At 45.0% G+C, this 21,254-nt stretch overlaps 1 protein-coding gene across 5 annotated transcripts in view; it reads left to right on the forward strand.

Annotated features, from left to right (window-relative positions):
• Window positions 1-21,254, forward strand: part of LOC135396744 (muscarinic acetylcholine receptor DM1-like) — a 492,974-nt gene that overhangs the window by 45,019 nt on the left and 426,701 nt on the right. The window contains exon 1 of one of the 5 annotated variants that reach the window (XM_064627888.1): window positions 14,409-14,650. The exons of the other annotated variants lie outside the window; for them this stretch is intronic. The gene's annotated coding sequence lies outside the window, so the exon portion shown is untranslated. Of the gene's footprint in view, window positions 1-14,408; window positions 14,651-21,254 lie in introns of those variants that run through there. 5 annotated transcript variants of the gene reach the window in all.

The raw sequence follows: 21,254 nt of genomic DNA on the forward strand, positions 1-21,254 counted from the left end.
CGCGGCCGCCACACGCGGTGCCCACAGTCCTGTCACAGGCAAATAAATTTCGGTATTCGTAGTATCGATTTTCTACGGGTACGTTGCCCCGTTTGCTGTAAAACCCCTAAGCCATGTATTCGGCTTCCGTTATCGTTACTGCCCATAGACTATGTTTATTTTCGGTTTCTGCTAATGGAAACGAAAATATTTTCGTTTCTCTTTCTAATTCAATTTCCCGCGGAATTGGGGCAGTTAGCGTTCTCGTTTCCGCTACTGTTTCCGGTAACAAACCGTGTTTAAAATTAGTCTTCACTTTAACCCTTCCATATCCGCGCTACACTTGGCAGAATAGCTACTGTGCATTCACCTACGGCTACGCCTCGCCTTCTTAACAATATTGCACGCGCCCTGGTGTTGCTTTCCGGCTCTCCACTTCACTCCATGCAGCCAATGGGGCATAGAATTAGAGAGGTGTTCCTGTACACTGCTTTACGCAGTCTGTTACTCCACGTTTCGGGGCTCGTATCTATCATCCCACCTGCTTCCCTTTCGCACCAAAATGTGTAGGAATATGTCACTCAATGAGCATTTTTTTGCTTTTTCGTCAAATACACATTCGTGAAGCAACGATTTCAATTAGCTCAAATAGGGTGCCGTTCGAAAGATGTCTCGCAAGCGTTTGTCCTACTTAGTAAAGAACTTCTCGCGCATTCAGGAGCGACGAAAGTGGGCTAAAGAAAATAACCGAACGTAAATCGGCAAAGAAGAAAAAAATAAATAATCGAAGCGCCTCTCTTTTCATCCATTCGTCTGCGAAGCGATTTCTCCGACTGCGCCGCTTCGGAGAACACGAAGATATGGACGTCGACGGCGCAAAAGCAAAAAATGGTCCGCAAACATTGGGGCGCCCGCCTTGTATGGCGGCGTCGGCGGCGTCAGAGCGCTAAAAAGGCGAGCACTATTCCAGCGCGCTAGTCTCAGTCATTTGGATGGTGCGCGCCTGTTCGCTTTGACACCCACGAGAGAGCGAAAATAAAAATAAGCAGCAGCAGCAGAAGAAAAGAAGCCGTTATAGCGAGATGCGTAGTTTGAACTCGCACCTTGACATTTCACGACAGTTGTTTTTCAGTCGGAAAGGTCTTCCGCCGTTGAGGCAGCACGACAGCAGAACAGCTCATGTGGGAAAATTGGAAATGTTTGAGCGTCCACTACGACAGACACGAAATTCTTAGTCAACATAAAAAGAAAAAAAGAAGCACTTTGAATCTAAGTTGGCTATATGTTGAAAATGGTTACAGGTGTATACTGTAAAGGCATTTGAGCATTAGCATTTGAGCAAAGAAAAAATGGGAGGAAAGGTCAGCTGAACAGCATGTCGGTTTGCTATTCCGCAAAAAAAAAAAAAAAAAAAAGAGCAGAAAGAAAAGAACACCGGGTCTTACGCAGTGACGTCTACGGTGCGGCGCGCGAAAAAAAGAACAAAGAAATATGCTGGATACGTGCGCGCCACTGTTGCCCACTAAAAGAAGGGTTGTCTCATAGGCGTCGCCCAGACCGATAACAGACCGATTTCACCGCAATTCACAACAACAACAACAACAACAAAAAGAAGTTTACATTCACGTATCACGTATGTGTTATGTTGCGAGGTATTCTCTTAAATGCCCATCGCCCATTTACCATAGGCAAGGTGCTGGGCCCATGGTCCAGTCCAGCTCATACACGCCAAGGTCTGCGTCACCTTTGGGACTTCTTGTCATCAACAGGCCTCTCCACCCTGCTTTAATTTGTTATCATATCTATCTATCTTATCATATCCATCATCATCTCTCATCACGTACAAGCGGCACTGGGGCAGCGCCCAGCCTGCTGGCCGGCATCAGCCCCATCTCATCATCGTATCTCTATTTGTGTGTGTGTGTGTCTTAAATGACAAGCTCTTAAATGACGCCAAACATGTAAGCATTCTGCTTGCTACTTTATGGGCTAGATAGCAATACTTTGTAAGAAGCGATAAAAAACCCAGTGTAGAGTACACAAACGACGGAAACAACACAAAAGTCCAGTTCAGTGCTTTGTGTTGTGTCCGTCTTTTGTGTCGCCTGCGCTGGAGATTTTATCGCTTTTAACAAAGTCGACTATTTTTGTGTTGGACAAGTGACCATAGTATGTCCAGGAAAATATGATGATGTGTCTCGTCCACATCCAGCGACAGTCCACCAGTTCTGTTGTTTCCTCCAAGCGAGGGAGAGAATGTAAAAGAACACGAGGGAAGTGGTTAATAAGTGCCACTAGAACACATGGAACGTCATATCACATAGCATATATTCTCCGATATCCTCAAACATGTATTGAGAGAACGAACGCTCTTCTATTGCATGCTTTAAGTTTAATTTTGCACCACACATACCGTAATGTAGGACGACATTGCAACTTACAAATTGCAAACCAAAAAAAAAAAAAAAGGGGGGGGGGGGAAGAGGGCCCTCAAAAGCGCAAACTTAGATCGATAACAAATTCGACCCAGAAGGTGATGAAAAGGACGGGAATGTATATAACGGAATTGTCAAGCACATTGGAGAACTATGAGGAAGAAAAATAAATAAATAAACATGGTGGCGCCCACCACCCACCGTTGCGAGACTCCCAAGTTTTCTAACAATGATCCATACGCTAAGGTTGACTTTTTGACGGTGCGGTGGTAAGTTCAATGTACGTCGCGGTTATTATACGGTATACTCCACACGGTAGCGAGTAATAAACCCATATACGTACACGGTTTCGTGGCAATAAAGACTCCGGCTTCTTCTCGAGCGTCACGAAAAATATACTTTCGAACTTTCCATAAGGTGCATGTTGTGTCAATCCTCGTGCTAGGCTGCCGCCACCGGTTATGACATGTAGGATAGCAGATCCTGGGAGACACGCAAAATAGCGCGGTTTTTCTGTGTAGACAGAAGTGGGAAACGTGTTTATTTATGGGTTGTCAGTAGGGGTTAGAAACTGTTGGTAATTGGGAAGTAAGTGGTTACCTCCTCTTGTCGGTAGTGTAGGAGGAAATTCATCAGGAAGATGCCGTGGTTTACAGCCTCTGAATGGTAATAGCATTTGAATCAGACTTGTCCTCTTCATCCCGTTAGAAAGTTAAATAACGTAACACACATTTCAAACGTAGAGGCATACGTGTTTGTTCAATGATTGAGGACCGTACGGTTCAAATTGAAATTTCTAGAACCTGTATGTACTATTACAGATTCCAGAAATTTCAATTTGTTTTTGTAGCACTCATCGCAATAATAGCTTCCGCTCTCGTTGTACTCTTTCCTCTCGTAAAAGGTTCAGGACGTCTTCCCGAGGTATGAAAGATTTGATTGGCCGTGACTGGCTGTAGCATGAGGGATAATAATCAGTGACCAAATCAAAATAGCAAGAAAATATGCGCGCAGCGAGCTCTTAGGGTCCTCCGTCTCGACGAGCAGGGATATGGCTGAACACACAGTCATATCCCTGTACTTGTTTGTCTCTGAGCAACATAATGACAAAAACAGATCGCTGTACGCCTTATTTTCTTGCTATTTTGATCTCTTGATTGACATCCCTTCGGGTGCCGCAACCAATCAGATCTTCCTTACGTTGTGAAGACGAAATCCGTCTATTGTATAGGCATTCAGACTCCAAGTTGGTGGACACAGTGTGTTTGGACAGTGTGTGTGGACAGCGTGTCTGGACAGTGTGAGTGACTGACTGACTGTCTTTGTCATTCATTGGTTTTATTGTAGATAGCCATTTGTGTTTTCCTAAGTGATCTGGAGTAGCCGGCTCTCGTAATGAGTGCCTATTTCTCAATTTTTTTCTTTTCTTATCAACTCAACTCAACTCAACACAGGACATTCGGAGCAGCAGCTGAAGAGATAACCCCTGCACCCTAATCATCCTCGTCGAATGAAACATTCGGAAGACCGCCCCCTCTGTACCACAGTAGTTCAAGAGTGAGAATACATTGTGGTTTGCCAACCCGAAGGAAAAAGTCAGGAGGAATCGACTTCTCCCGCTGCACACGAGAAACCCATTCGCTTTCCGACTCCCTGTCACTCTGATTGTTTATTCTTGCGTGTTTTCCCTGAATTGGGCGGAGGAACCGCTCACTTGCTCAAAATAAAAAAAGGAGGGAAAAGTAAAGAGAGAGGGATGAATCCCCCCGTCAGTTGAAGCGGGAGAAGCAACTGGAGTGAAAGCGGGAGGATATTCCGATATTCGGTGCTCCGGCCGCTCGCTCACCCCAGGCGCCGATCGATTGGCGGACGACCAACGGACGCTGTTGACTCGATCGACCTGGACACGACGACCTTCCGTTGTTCATTTTGTTCCTCCATCGTTTTCCTTATTATACGTGGTGTCCGAGATGTCTCCAACACACTGGCCCCGAACGCGGGCCTCTACGAAGCTTCTCGATAAAAGAGACCAAACGGTTGACGACGATACCAAAGACCAGCTTGTACCAGGCCTGTTTGTACTTTATGTGTGTAAGCGTACTGGGGTAGCCAGCTCGACTTCGTCGTAACTCACATGCCCATTTTTTTAATCACATCACCATCACCATCACCGGAGACCAGCAGCAGGACGCGACACTGCTGAACATCTGCGATAGCAGCACTGACAGTATGCTGCCGTAATGGTGTCGGTTCGTGTCACGGGGGCACAGGACTCTAAGAGATAACTCCGAATCTCTCCCGCTGGAGAGGTCACTGAGGTTTCGAGCGTAAAATTCACCGTTCTCCCAGTGATGGGCAGAGTACCATGAAAATAACTGCAAGTAAGATACTAAGTACTTGCAGTAATATGTACTTTAAGTACAGTAAAAAGTCCTACAGGTGTTAGTATAAGTGAGAAATGTACTTGGAGTGCTTTATTAAGTGCACTCATGAACAACGTGTTGTTATGTCACGCCTTTCAGCTCTCACGGAGTCTAATATGCACATACACACAGTTCAAATGCAAATCTCTCACAAAATGAGTATAAATGCATGAGCACAAACAACGTAAAGGAACATGTTGAGGCGTGCCACTTTATCGGCTTCGTTCGGATTGCGAACTGGCTATAATAGGCAAAGGCGCAGTGTTGATAATGTTTGTGAACACCACAATATACACCGTGTTGGCGGGCCGGATGCACAGCGCAAGCTGTCCAGCTATGAGCCATCAAGACTCACACAAAGATACTTCAAGTACTTCAACGGAAGGTACAGCGAAATGTACTTGAAGTAAAGTGGAAAGTATTAAACATCGGAACTATTCGAAGTAGAGTAAAAGTACTCCAAAAATTACTTTAGGTACTACTTAAGTACGGAGTACTTCAAGTACTGCCCATCACTGCGTTCTCCGTTCGGAATAACAGCGGCTTCGCAATTGAGACTCGACAACAGTCCAAGCGGCTTTTCAGAGGCACATTTCGCCTGCATTCCAACGTGCGTTACATCTGCCATTTAAGTTTACAAACATTACTCAATCTCCGTACACTGCGGCTACCCGTAGACCTTGCAGAACTTGTTCAATAGATCATTCGTATTCACGTCGTTGTCTCACAGAGTCTAACGAGTTCCATGCTGAACGTATTTATTCTGCTGGTTAGCTGATTGGAATCCTCTTCTTCTCTTCTCTCGATATGCGTTTCTTTCCAAGCGTTTCTGCCTGCTGTCCGGGTTGATCGGGATGTGCATCTTGGGCTGACTTTATAGGGAACTGTGCCGACAAACCGAGAGAAAACTTGCAGTCAGCTCAGCCGGTACTAGCTAGAACGAATGTGGTCATGTAGTCTTGGAGCTACAGCTTCTTATGGCCGTTGTTCTTTCGCTTGTTCGCGACAACGGTACTGTCACATGCCCCGACTGCGGAGAGAGTCTGTTAAGACTTTGTTGATAAAACTGAGTAAGCTTCCGTACAGCCAACGATTATAACATTATATTTATTCTCACAGTCGAGGAACGCACAGCCTTAATACATAGCCCTACGTAGCCCTACACATAGCCCCGCATACCCTTAAAGTTCGTTTCACCTACCTGCTCATCGCCTTCCCATATACCCAATGTATTTCATCCAGTTTCTTTTAAATATCGAAGGATAGTGAGGCTTACAAATGGAGTTTCCACATCCCGAAGTATAAGCACAGGATCACAGGCCCGTCCTCGCAGTCCCACATTTGATTTTTCGTGTTCATTATATTAAATAAAATATTTTGAGTAATTGATTGATTCGTAGAACGTCAGGTCACGTCGTTTTTTTTTACCTGGCGGACTTAATGCCGATTTGATGATTCTATTAAAAAAAGAAAAAGACAGAGATTGACATAGACTCGTGAGCTGGATGCCACGAGCAGGCACATATTCTTCGATTTAACATTGAACAGACCGCCATCCCGCATGCCGCGGTCACGTGAGAGTTTAGGTTGAAGTTTGTTTGTTTGTAAGAAAAACGAAGAGAGATGAAAAATTCAACTCGTCTCCCGACGTATTCTACTACTCCTACCATAAATTCTCCCCCCCCCCAAAAAAAAAAGATGAAAAAAAAAAAAAAAATCTAATACTTCCCTACTTCTCAAGTGCTCTGCTCGCAAGTTCGCTCTTCACAAGTTCTATATTCACTATTCAGTGTAGTTTTCAGTGTAGTTCTTTGTGATGCGTACCTAGTGCAGTGCATTATGATATGCTCACTATCCTCCACCGTTGCACAAACCGAACAATTCGATGAGTCCGCTCTTCCAACTTGACGAAGAAAATGACGGCCATAAGGCACATTCAACCGACACATGACCGACACTTTCAGACACATGTCGACACAGTTCCCCTAGAAGTCGGCCCAGGACGCACATTTCCCCAGGGCGTCAGTCGTGACGTTGCCCACATACGTGAGGCCGACAACGGCAAGCCCTTTCACCATCACCACCACCACCACCATCAACCGACACCGGCGTGCAAACGTCGGAATAGAGCGCGGTAGCGTAGACGGAACACAGAACTTCGGATCTATGCGATGAACACTCTTGGAAAAAAGAGTGGAGCAGTTACACCTTTTAGGAGGTAATAGTTGTCGCATATGTTGTGCCTAAAAGGTTGCAAAGTTCTACCTGCTACCTACGAATGATAGGGTTACCGCTTCTGATTCGGTGAGTGAGGGGGGCATACGCATTTTTGTAGCAATTTACATATATGATAATTGCTTTTACCACACTTTTACACCCTTTGTCAGACGCTATATGTTGACCTAGGTGGTAACTACAGAAGTGTACAGTACAGTGTACAGCGTAGTATATATATAACTGTTGAGTTTCTTAGTTACTTGTTGCTTGATAAGTTCCTTGTGTCTTCAATAAATTTTCCTATAACGAACTATAGAAGTTACCACCTATTCACTCTTTTTTTCTTCTTAGAGTGAAGCAGCGACGAATCACTCGGCAATTGTACCCATCGCTGTCTGCACATTTCCTGCGACAGTGACCTTAATGACGATGTAACATCTGACTTTAAGTATATCACCGGATGTATCGTTGAAGACAGGTGTGCTATGTCCGCTAGTTGGTCTGCAGCTTGATACCCCCCTGTATAAGTTGAAGTCCCGCTGCTCCAGTGAGGTTATTCCACAGTGAATACGCCTTCCATGCTAAGAATTAAGGAGCCAAAGAGTTAAATATGATGCGGGCCTCTAGTCGCCTGGCCTCCCAGAGCTGGGAAGAGGTTGCCGTGAAGAGTGGTGGTTAGGTGCGCCGCAGGTCCGTTGCGGAGTACAGAGAGCAGGCCAGGCATTCCCACGCATCCAGGGGCCACGTGCACGGATATTCCAAGAATATATACATTCACTAATCTAACAGCTCCGCTTTCAGTGTTATTATTCACAAATATAAAATGCGGTGAGAAAGCCGGTTGTGCCTCATATGCACCAAATGCTCATAACTTCCAAACGCTCAAAACCTCCGAACGCTCATATGCACCGAAAAAAATTTGGTGGTTTTGAGCGTTTGGTGGAAATGAGCAGGAGGGGAGAACCTGCTCATAAGCACCAAACGTCCAGAACATCCGAATGCTCATATGCACCGAAAGGCGGGCGACCACAAAGGCCGGGTCTTCCTCTCCCGCATTTGGAACAAGGTCATAGGGTGAGAAAGGTGGAATGAATGGCGATTACCAAGGCCGCTTAATCTGTCAGTTTGAAGTTTATGTAACAGCTTGGTCCAGCTTGTATGTAGCCAGAACGAATAGCGCCTTCTCGTTTATGGATTTCAATTTGAGCTTTATTTTCATAGACATGGAGGCAGCCTAGGACAAAAGACTTGATTCTAGCCCGAAAGGCACTCGACTTCCAGGGCTGTAGCAACAAAGAGCGTGGTCCCCTCCGAACATATGTCCGGGTTCACTTACAGTGCAGAAGCTGGAATACGATATTTATATAGGGTTAGGCCTGCAGTGAACATTTGCGCAAAACCCTTCTTTCAAGCCTTGTTCTTCGCAAGTTGGTTAATCAATGCGTCATAGTCCAGAGATATGATAATCATGTTTTCGGTTGACTACGAACTCAGAAAGCCTGACATCTCTTATGGTTAACTGAGCGCAGGATATTCTTGATCGGTCAGTTTCATTGTGCTGAGACTTCTTTCAGCATCAGCGACAGTAGCTGGTGTGGTCAGAAAATAGAATGCTGACGCAAATGCAAGGATTCAGATATATCTCCTGGAGGCTTTCTTGTATGTGTACGTTAAAAATTGTTTGGCGTCCTCTCTTTTTCTCAATGACACAAAAGGATATTCCATTAGAAGTTCGCTGGCATCGATGTCTACCATTTTTACTTCAAAATTTTTGCTGCGATTCTCCAGTTCAAGTTCCCATTGACGCTGCCCCAAGTTGTTAGCGTTTTACAGAAATCCAAAGAACTTTTACCACTCCACGAGTTGGTCGACAAAACAGAAGATATGGCCTGATCAGTGAGAATAAGAAAGAACTAAGATATGAATTTTCGTTCTGCAGAAAGACGGCTCTTCCTTTTTATTTACTTATTTATTTATTTATTTATTTATTTTTCACTTTTTGGAGAAGGTAGGAGACATTGCAGAACTGCTTCATGATCTTGTCGCGTTGTCTGTACTCCGCAAAATAAAGAGAGGAACAGAAAGAACAGACGCAATTTGTACAATACAAGCGGTGCAGCAAATGGAACCGCTTTTATGTTCCTCATTAAATGGCGTGCAGCATTTATTGTTAAGATTAATGTTAATTTAAAAAAGCATGTCTTCCAATTTCGAACAAATGAGGAGTGCGAATGATAGCACTCGATTGGCTATGATTCGGTTTATCAGATGTCCACAACGACGCTCCTGTATTTTTGGGCGCACGGAACCGCGCGGGACCATCATTTCTTCCGCCACGCAACCAGGGACCAATTTTTCCGGGACTATTTTTTTCCCAAACTCGATCCAACATGCTCTACACATTCTCGCTCCTATATAGTTATTCTACCTTCGGTCTGGAAGATGGAAGGCTTGGTTCTTTGGATGATTGGTTTTCAACTCATTTCTGTTTGCCCACCGTTTTAGGCATTCAAGAACAACATTACTTCCTCTTATAAGTAGAACTCGGAAATTTACGTGCCAAAACCATGAAAATAGACAGATATTTAGACTAAAAAAAATACCTAAACAGGCAAGAACATGCAAAAACAGACACGTTGTAGCACATGCCAAAACTACTTCTAATGTACGCTTCACGACGCAGACTTTATACTGTGGAACTGTAGCGAATGCTACAGAACCATTCGATGACGCCAGTGCCTGACTGCGACGCTGTGCAGAGTCAATCCTCCTTTCTGCACCGCTAGTTCAAGCTCACTGGGTGTTATCGTTGAACCTCTAACATATATTCAGTTTAATGTTATTTCTTCAGTTTATTTTTACTACTAGTTTTCTCTTGTGTTTACTCGTTTATGTAGCTTAAGGCGCTATGGAGTAGACGGCGTTCCATGTTGATATCCGTTCATCGGCCACATTTTCTCTTACACGTTTTGTTAACCACACTCTACCTCAGGTAGGCGAATTTAATTCACTGTGGTGACGATGAAAGGTCTCGCCGTTGTTGGCCTCACAGAGGTGGGCAACGTCACGACTGACGGCCTGGGGGAATGTGCATCCTGCCTGGTCGACTTCTATAGGAACTGTGCCGACATATGATTTGGTCGAAAGACATTTCATCGAAGATCGAAACGGCAGCGGTCGTTTGATCGATTTTTTATTGGTTCACTTGGAGTGTTGAGCGCCGGAGTTCTAAATGCCGTTATCCTAAGCAACATTTAACTGCGTGTAACCCGTTTGCTCGTAAACACATTCCTCATGCTAACCCACTTTGTCAAATAATAATTGATTTCAAGTATTAAACATTCTTGGCAAATAAATAAAAAATAAATTAATGACATTTTTCGATTATTTATTCCTGTTGAATGTGGATAAATTTTAACAATGTATTATTGTTTCTGACAATCAACTGACCATTGTATAGGAGAAAGAACAGTTTTAGTTTATTTACTTTTCGCCTATGTGCAGGTGAATCTAAATTTAGTTCTTGCAACAGACATGTAACCGAAGAAGTCCTTCGAAACCTAGACAAGATAAGCAGGGCAGCAGATCTTTGTACTTTCTTTATTTTTTCGGATAGCGTGCATGTGTAGTGACCCAGATTGCATATGCATACACTAAACGAGGTTGAACTAAGGTTTTATATGCTGTTAATTTAATATCTTTCGTTGTGCCATGGCGAAATTTCCTTCTTAGCATCCACAGACTTCGAGTGGCTTTCGCGCACATATGGCTATCCCGTTTCAGACCGTTCCCTTTAAATATGTCACCAGCAATGAGAAGGGTGCTCAGAAGAAACACAGACTATCGGCTGCTCCCAACCTGGGGCAACTTTCTTCAACATGTGTCCGACTGGTTCGTAAATTACAAACGTCTGCAAGTAACCGGCGGTCTCCCTGCAAAAAAAGAAAAAAAAGTAATAATAATAAAAATGAAAAAAAGCAGAGTACCCTGATTGCCAGCTCCGTATGCTCGAGTCAAAAGTTACAGAAAAAGAGGTGCGGATAACACAGTGCATGCAGTTTTGAACTCCCTTCGAACAAACGTCTTTCGAACAAACGGCGTCGATCAACCGGCTTTCGATCAAACGGTTTTCGACCAAGCGGCGTTCGATCAAACGCCTTCGATCAAACGTCAATTTACCAAACGGCATTCGACCAAATGGGCGGACACTACGGCGTTCAAACACCCATTGACTCACGATAGATAAAAATAAACTTCCATAAAAATTCTTTCTGACCACATACAAGCAGGACCAAGCTGTTACATAAACTTCAAACTGACACATTAAGCGGCCTTGGTAGTCGCCATTCATTCCACCTTTCTTACCCTATGACCTTGTTCCAAATGCGGGAGAGGAAGACCCGGCCTTTGTGGTCGCCCGCCTTTCGGTGCATATGAGCATTCGGATGTTCTGGACGTTTGGTGCTTATGAGCAGCTTCTCCCCTCCTACTCATTTCCACCAAACGCTCAAAACCACCAACTTTTTTTTGGTGCATATGAGCGTTTGGAGGTTTTGAGCGTTTGGAGGTTATGAGCATTTGGTGCTTATGAGCTACTACCGAGAAAGCCGACGCTCACGGCGAAAGTCTAGTTACTCTCGGGGCACAACAAAGGCGATGGCCTCCAGCGATTTCCGGAGTTCCGAGATCTGAGGTCAGAACTAGGCCGCGGGACACTGGTAGACCGGTTGCGCGAGGCTAGGGGCGTAATCCCCTTGAGACGAACCACGGCATGTGTGTGGTTAGTCCAGACTTGTGCGTAACGCGTTACTAGTAATTGCGTTACTTGTAATCAATTACTTTTTTGAGTAATTTTTCGAGTAATCAGTGACTTTACTGTGAAAGTAATTTTTCGAGTAAAAAATTACTTTTTGGAGTAATCGATTACTCAGTAGTTGATTACTTTTCCGGCAGAGATTACCTTATTTTTCAGATGTTCTGCCCCAAGTCAAGCACCTCGTGCCGTCAGACTTTGTTGGATCGTTCTACTATAGCAAGTACATGTCATTGTACTAACGTTCTGGAATTTCAGGGTCTCTCTCCCTAATCTTTTCCTACACCAGTATAGTGGTACCTGAAGGTTTAGAGGTTAAGTGAGTCATGGGGAGGTTCCAGGCAATGTTCTTCCACAATCGGGTCAACGTCTTCCCGGGCGATAAATACAGTAGACGTACAGATCTACCTGTCCTAAGCGTTTTTGTTTTTCGTGTTATTTCAGCTGTTCCGCTATTGAACTTTTCTTTCTTTCCTTTCCTTTTTTTCTTTTTTTCTGGGGCACACAAAGACAGGCATAATTTGTGTGAATGCAGAGTGACGACCGGAGTAACGCGTTACTTTTTTACTCGTTACTCAATTACATTTGGAGTCGAGTAATTGGTAACGGTAATCAATTACTTTTTTCGAGTAACGGGCACATGTCTGGTGGTTACTAAGCTAAGGGATTGTGTGAAGGAATCGCAGAAACCAACACAAAGTTTCCCATTTTATTGAATATCCTTGTCTTTCGAGTCATCTAAGACGTTTACGATTCACGTTGTGAGAGGTCTCCACGCATTCACGATTTTACAGGGGAACGCATTTCAATTCGGGAACGCATGACTGGATGTTTAGTGCATACTTGGTATCCAGACTCCCGATGGCTGTTTTCCACACATTCCACCACGCGTTTAGCTCCCTTCCTCAGTAGCCTGTCACCACTTCTGGCTGCGTTGTTTTCATTTTCTGCGCGGTTGCTTTTCTCAAATGTCTGTTTTAGAAAGATCAGACAACAAAGAGGGCAAAATACAGCAGCGCTCGGTGAAATGTTCGCCCGTTGGCACACAGGCTGCGCGTGGTTACTTTGTGTTTAGACTCCCCAAGCCAGACTTAACAATGTTAACGAATTTAGTCGTTTGTTGCACGGTGCATGCAGTCAAAACACCGCTTTGTACCTTTAAAAAAAGGAAGCAAAAATAGAGAATAAAAAGAACAGAAAGTTGTGTGGCAAGAAAAAAAAAGTAAACGGACACACACAAGCAACAAACGCACTGGCGCGGCTCCCAGGAAGCAAAATGGCCACCGGTTTATCTTCCTTTTTTTTTTTTTCTATAATCAAACCCAAACTCGCCACCGGTTGTTGCCAGACTGCGGTAGCTTTTCTGCCAATTACCGCTACATCGCCAGGTAGAACGCTCGGCAGATGAGAACGACCCATACATTCTAAAAACAAAATGTCGCCGCACATTGCGCTCACAATGAATCGCCATACAGAATGATGTATTGTTCCCGTTCCTGATTTGTCGAAAATGGCAGCGCGTACATTTTTGTCTTTTTGTGTGTGGTAGTTTGGGTTGTCACAAAAAGGCCTTTACGCCCTGCTTCCTTCTGACTTTGATAACCGAAGCGATAAAACTTCGGCGGCAGTGGTATAAGCGAAGAGTGTGTTATGCGGTGAAGGTACCTTTCCTGAGCCAACCACCCCGTAAGTCCGTCCGTACTACCAACACGTGACACCATACGACCACGTGACGCCCCTCTAAAGCTGCATTTGAACGCATTTGACACGTTGCCCAATGATGCAGCACGGTACTTATACGGTACTTACGGTTGTGATTCTCACTGCACTCTCTAAAAGCAGAGCTTCCTTTCCTTCCTCGCCTTTTTGTGTCAGTTTCGATCTACGATAACCGACACAAAAAAGCCGTACACCCTGCTCTCTCTCCGAATCACTAACGATAACCCTAACAACGCTTCCGGTCAAGGGATCCAACGAGTCAAGAGATCCATCGAGTCAGGGATCCAACCAATCACGTGACAGGAGAGTCAAGAGATCCAAAGCGTTAAGAGTTCCAACCCGGTCAAGAGATCCATCGAGTCAGGAGAATCTCATTCGTGGCAATGGTTGGCGCACAGCGTGCTATGCGGTGAAGTTCTGCTTTTAGAGCGCATACGGAGGGGGCGTTCAAAATGTTAGTTATATTTTGTACTTATGATCATGCTTCGGTTGGAAGAGTAATGGCTTTGTTCAGACTAAGATACAATAAGAACCTAAACAGACTGAGTTGTTGCTATCTTCCCTTCACTTCGTTTCGCGGTCATTTGAAGAGTGTAATGTGAGGGGCCGACATGGACCCTTTGACGTTGTATAGTTGAGAGGAAATGTTAAATTTCTCGTTAGCCTGGACTGGAAGAAAGCTCAAATCTTACAGAGATTTCACATGTCTCGTATATGGTGACGGGAACCCGTTGCGAGTCACTGTTTACGAGTGGATTAGCCGGTTCGGAGAGGGTCGGGGAGCCTTCAAGGCTATATACAGTCGCAGTGACCGACCGTCAACAACCGGAAGAGAACGTCGCTGTTGTGGAGGCAATAACGAATGAATACCGGAGAATCGCAGCGTAAATGACTGCTAGCTAACCTCTTGGGCATATCTCTGTGTTCTGTTGATTCGACAGTGAAAGACCGACCTCATCTGAGTTAGTTGACGGCACGGGTACCTGGAGCGTTGCGTCCTCATCGCAGGCAACATCGATGCGAACTTGCGGTTGATTTCTTGAAAGAGGTTGTTTCAAATCCAGGTGAGTTGTGAGTGGTGATCCAAGGGTTGTGAGTCGTGATAGGACCCGGCCTTACAAGTACGACCCCGAATCAAAATTACAATCCAAGCACTGGCTAACAACCGGAAGAAGTGAACCAGTTCAAATGAAGTTCAAGTCAGTAAGATCGACGCCAAGGTGTTGGCTACAGTTTTATGGAACTCTGAGGGAATTATTCTAGTGGACTTTTTTGACGGTGGAGCCCACCTGTGACGGGCGAATATTACGGTGGTGTTCTACGCAAACTTTAAAATACTCTGATTGAAAAAAAAAAAAAAAGGTGAGCGTAACTTCATAGTTGTTCAGTTATGAGAACGGTCCTGCTCACCGAGCTGATTTTCCCAAAGCTGTTCTCAGACAATTTCGATGGAAACTGCTTTCCCATCCCCCCACTCCCCTATACAGCCCAAACTATAGTTCGCAGTGATCAGTATAGGGCAAGCACTGAGCATCAGTCGATCACCTTACACTAGAAGTCATTCAGTGGTTCGGATCCAAGGGTTCACTACCATGGACTGCTATAGGATGGAAGACCAGTAATGAGAAGTACCTGGATCTGGTTGGCGATTGTGTGGAGAAATCATATAGAAATTAGATTAATAAACGTTTTATTTTGAAAATGTAAGGAACTCTTTGAGCGCCCTCTTGTACATAAGGCTTTAGGGGTAACGTTTAATGGCAGATGACTGGAGCAACTGCAAATGAAGTGCCTCTGTCACAAGCGAGTCGTCGTCGTCTCCCCTTTTCTTACATACCTAACGTTTCAGACAAACATATGACGTGCTAAACCGGTCATATATTTCTCGCTCGTCACAACACCGTGCTTCAAATGACGTGAGCTTAGCAGGGACATCAACCTGCTCGTTAATTTGCTTTTCCAGGTGCCATTTTTGCGTTCCGCTATCACTTCACAACTCGCATCGGAACGTGCTCAATACGGCCCTAATTAGCATCGACGCCGCTCGCGGAAGATAAGTAAGCAAATACATCAGTCACGTCGCGCGTATATGTATATATATATATATATATATATGTATATAAATAAAAAATACATCGCTGAGGAAGGAAATTGTTTGCGACATTAACGGAGGGTCGTCCGGCGAAATGATTTATGCTATCGTCTTCCTACGCCTAAGGGAAGAGGCTCTCTTCCCACAGCTATGTCAAAGAGTGCGATGCTCTTTTTTTATTTTTATTGGCTGGCTTTTTTCGAACATGAGATGTGATTTACGACCTCATCTCGCTCATTGTCTTCTGCTATTAATGGAGCGTTAATGACGCCCACCCAGCTGCTCCCTCATCCTCCCCTTTACTCTGTCTTCCGACGCGCTATAAAGTAGGGCAGCCGCTATTGTGCTGATGAACTGCAGCGCAAGACAGAGGTACATGTTCTTTTAATGAGCTCGTGAGGGGAGGAGGGAACTAACCATATAACGGCGGTTATTAATAACTTTCCTTTTTATCGATGTCTGCGACGCCAGTCTTTTTTCTTTTTATCAATATATTTACCTACTGAAGCTTGTAGCGTTCTTTTCATATCTGCACGGTTCGCACCTCGTTTCTTTGTTTTTATGACGTCACCCGTGACCCAGATTTTTTTCTTCTGTGCTCTTGTATCTGCCTAGTTATCTTCAGAGCATTTTTCTTCGCTAATATTAGCGTATCTGAAACAGTGTTCTCCGTCTGTCTCGGTTATTTTCTCTCTTCATAACCGTACCTCGACGCTCTCTACATCAGCTCTTATCTGCTCGTACGATGTAATTCTAGTCTTATCTCTGGACTCCTTCGGGTCATGCTGACTCCTTTGCTCCAGATATATATTCTGTTTCTCTAGCTGCTGTGCCCTCGCCCTTCTCTCTTTTATGGTGCCTTTCGTACTCCTTATCCTTCCTTTCGCCGTTATCTGCAACATTTTCCTTGCCTTTCTTATGGGAATGTCTGTTTGGGGAAGGCTAGTGCCAGAATGGCCGCTTGCTTAGGAGCGCTTCCTGTGACCAAGCGTACCTGTTATAAAAGCCCCTCCCCCCCCCCAAAAAAAAGAAGAAAGAAAGAAAGAGAGAGAGAGAGAGAGAGAGAGAGAGAGAAAAGAGAACAGAATAAAGTGAACGGCAATGCAACACTTGACATCCTTACTTTCGCTGTCCATCTACTAAAGAGGATGTGGTAAATATTTTCTTCATTCCGTGTTAGCGCCGCGAAGCAACTGTGGCTATGAGCGGCGTACAGTTGTGGAGAGATGGTGAGAGGACAGCAGGAAGGAGTGGGGGATACGGGGTTAGTATGGGCCGACCTCAGAGGGAACCGTGCGACATTCGTCTGGAAAGTCTTGGGAAAACCCAGGGAAAACCTCGGACAGCACAGCCGGTGGTAGGATTCGAACCCACCACCTCCCACTTTTCAGCGCGACCTTGGCTACCAGCAACGAGCGGGACGCCTTAACCCGCTCGGTTATGCCGCTGGTCACAGGGGACTGTGCCGACATTTGTCTTAAAGCGTCTGGGGAAAACCCAGGGAAAACACTCAAGCAGCAAAACCGCCGCCTGGATTGGGACCCGGGTAACCTCCCAATCTCTGCGTGGAATACCATCATCGTAGCCACTATAGGCCACTGTAGCTGCACTCTTAAAGATGAACTTCACCTCATAGCGCGCTCCTAGCCAACCATAATCGCGAATGATATCGTTATCTGCACTGATTTGTTGAAAACAGGAGGCGCCTCCCGTGTTCAACAAATCAGGGCAGATAACGATATCATTCGAGATTATGGTTGGCTAGGAGCGTGCTATGCGGTGAAGTTCATTTTTAAGAGTGTACTTTGTCATGAAGATTGCAGGATCAACAGCTCGACTATTGGCTGAGGGTGCGTGACATTGATTTCTGCTCTTCACGCCTTCTTCACGTAACGACCAATGACAGGCGAGACACAAAGTAATCGAGGTTGATTACTTTGACCAGAATAGGGCCCCTAGAGCTTGGAGCACTGCGGGGAAAGAGAAACGGAGATGCACGTCATACTGGAATGTCCAGCAGCATCTGATGCAAGGCGCAGGCTCCAGCATGCTGCACTACTGAACTCGAGGAGATATCTCCGTGGTAACACCCAGCGTCGGAAGCTCGCCCAGAGAGCTCTGCTGAGATTCTTGAAGACCGTCAACCCTGAAGGGCGGTTATAAAACCATGCTGGGAATAAGGAAATAAGTTAATGACCTTCTCCTCCCTCTTAAATGGGAACTTCGGAACCAAATGGATTCCAAGCTTGCGGTATTCCCACAATCATTTACACGAACTGAACACAGTTGTGAAATATCTCACTTGAAAACAAAGGTGGAATCATAAAAACGACTTTCGAAATTTGAAAAAGTCTGGCTCCCGCCGAACGTGAGATGGAAGTACTTCTTCTTCCTTTCTCTGCTCGGCCGACGTCACCGTGCATTAGTCATACAATTCCTGCTCTGTTTCTTCACTCTCAGAGAAACAGATGACCGTTGTTTCTTTCCACCTGTGTCTGAGTGATCTGATCCACAATCTTCGTTCATTGTTTTGTCCCGGGAACGTAACGCAGCGGCTACGACCGGCGTGGTATACTACTTGTCCGCTTCATGCAGGGTGACATAACGCGTTGGCCTTCGGAAGGGAAAGTTTTTGAGACTCCTCCCCACATTCCTGTTTCGGTTTGATTGCTCGCTTATTTGAGGCATACTTCGTCACACGAGAAAGAAACAAAGTTGATGGCAGGTATACTGTAGGTAGATGTTATGCACCAACTACGATGCGCAGCAATTTTTTCACCGATCGTTCCGAAGTACCCCTTTAACTTCCTTGTACCCTGAACAACTTGCAGCCAGTCAACTACATTAATGACGATGGGATAAAGTGTGCAGTGAAGTGCGCCCATAATGCAACTGACCACCACCAACATCGACATATGACAACCTGCACATGCGCGATTTTGTGGGACGAAGCCTCGTCTCTGTCAACTGCACTTCATACGATAACGCGCCCTCTCATCAAAGCCACAGCCCCGGTTTTTGTTGCGCATTTCTCTTCCATCCTGCAGAGGCTATCTGTCCACAACTTATCTCTTCCTCGCACAATGGGACGCGACAGACCCCTCATATCCCTCCCTCCCTGTCCTTCCTCATACGGGCACCCAATCGCATTAGGGAAGAGATGCGCACGTGCCTGGCGAGTCCCGTTGGCAAGTGGATCTTTTCCGGCGAAACCCTCCTAACAATAACTTCGTTTGGGGACCCAGTTATGCAAACGGCGTCATGCGCTGACGCTGCTGTGCGTCAATACCTGCGTCGGGCTGCACGGATATTCACGTCGGTAGCGGGATCATTGTTCACATCCTGAATACGAGGAATTATTAGCCCGAATTGGATTGCTCAAGCCCGTTAGGGACGCGTTATTCGGGGTTCGGTACAGCGCAAAGAGTTTTATGGCATAAATGCGGAAGCGTTATATAGAGAGCAGCTTTGGGAGATGGCGTTCTGTGTTCTCGGAATTGTAAGTGTTTATATGAGCAACATTTATCTGCCCCTTTGGAATCCTAAACGAGGAATTTATGCGGCTGCTGAAGTGAAACAATATTATCGGCAGTTTATTTCGGACGTGTACGGTATCTTTGTGTTACCGTGTGCGCGCATTAGTACGTGAGGGTGATTCTAATGAAACTCGCAAATGAATTTCTACTGACTGCATATTACGCGTGGGTGAAGTTACATGCGTCTATATGTTTTCAACATAGTTAGCCCAAATGTTCTTGCGCCAATTAACGGTTCACTAATGCTCGAATACCCTTAGGGAAAAGGCCTTTCGGACATCTGTACAAACTGTTCGTGCACCGCATTCTTCACTTCACTGTTGTCTTGAAGCCTTCTACGACCAAGGTGCTCTTTGAGGACCCCGTAATAGATCTCTACCCGAGAAACGTCATCATGACGTTGGTAGACAGACTGAAACCGAAACAAATCGGAAGGTGAGGGCTGGGTTCCACGAATGGGTACTTGTTCCCTGCCCCCTACAGAAAGAAAAGTAGGACCGAAGGTTGCGTCCCTTTCAGGGATCATGGTAACCCCTTCAAGACCATGGCTTTCGGGCGCGACCTTGTTCGCCCTTATAGCTTCGAGCTTAGTTCAACTCTACCAAATTGGTGGCGCTGTCAAACACTATGACGTCGTTTGTTTACAAGCAGGGAGAGAGCTATTGCGCTATGCTCTTGGAATACGTAGCCGAGAAATCTGTGTTTGTATCTTATTCGTGTTTCCAACGTCTCGTTTCGTTATTTTTTTAGTTGTTTCCTCGATTGATGGCAGAAAGGGACGAAGAGGAATACGATCCTTCGGTTCAGATTTTTATGTTTGGTCCGTGTTTTTACGTGTTAACATAGATAATTTTGTAGCAAACAGCAACAAAGCCACACAAGAAAGGAAGTTTTACATTAGGCTACGTCAGCAACGAATGCAAATGCGCAGTCTCTGTTGGTTCGTCTCTGTTTCGTGTGACAGTATTTCTTTGTGGTTAATATTACACGAAGAGAGTAGCATCAGAATACTGTATGCAGCGCAGATGAACGACTCGGGAAACAACGTACATCTTTGCACAAGCGCAACTGATTGCACCCTTGTATAGATATCCGTCTCATTCCACGTTCGCGAATAAGAAACGAATGAACCATAACTAGCACTTCCAGGAATTCACGCTTAAAAAAGTTGTTAAAAACGCGAATCGAAATGTAATTGCTTTCTTGCCCCATATCATCACAAAACGGTGAAACGTGGAACCGGACGAGCTGAGCTCACAATGTTGTTGAAAAATACTTCGACATATTTTGCATAGTGCTTTACTTTGAGTTCATTTACAGAGTAGTACGTTATACGAACGACGCAAAGTGCTTGGCATTTTGCAGCGTGTAATGTCTTGAAGCGCTTTGCCCATCACCGTCACAAAGAGTCCTCGTCCTTTCTTGGCCATGAATGTTCAGAGCTCGCTAGGCACAGTTTGAACTGCCCTGCTGAAGCCTGTGACGTCATTCGCGCTAGGGAGCGTAACGTCAACACAAACCAAAGCTCTGAAAAAGAAAAGAAAAAGACAAAACACGCTGTCTCAAGGTTTATTATGAAGCTCAAAGTCAGTTTGCTAAACATTTCAAGAAAATTCGCAGCCAATTATTTGTAATTGAATTTCATGGAGCATCAGTTGCTAGTTGCATTAGAGCACAGTTTCCGTGTACTGTTTTTTTTTCTCCCTCTCTCTTTCTGAGTTTCTATGCCCTTTTCATCTTCTGATATGCATGAAAATGTTGCGAGTTTCCTTTTGTTGTTGTTGTTTGTCTGCCAAGTAATCAACGCCACCAATACGAGACAAAGCTCGCCGATTACGCATTATCGTGTTCAGATAATTATCAATATCAAATGATGATATCATTTTGTGAAATGGTTGGCCTTCCAGCGTGCCATGTGGTGAAGTGCTCTTTCAAGAGTGTGTGCGGTAGAAGAAAAGAAACCCATCGTCATATACCACACGCAACTCACCCAAGCAAAAGTCTCACGCTGTATTTTTTTACATTTCGGCATGAGCTCTA

The sequence above is a fragment of the Ornithodoros turicata genome, chromosome 6, assembly GCF_037126465.1.
Source record: "Ornithodoros turicata isolate Travis chromosome 6, ASM3712646v1, whole genome shotgun sequence".
In the NCBI taxonomy this organism is placed as follows: Eukaryota; Metazoa; Arthropoda; class Arachnida; order Ixodida; family Argasidae; genus Ornithodoros; species Ornithodoros turicata.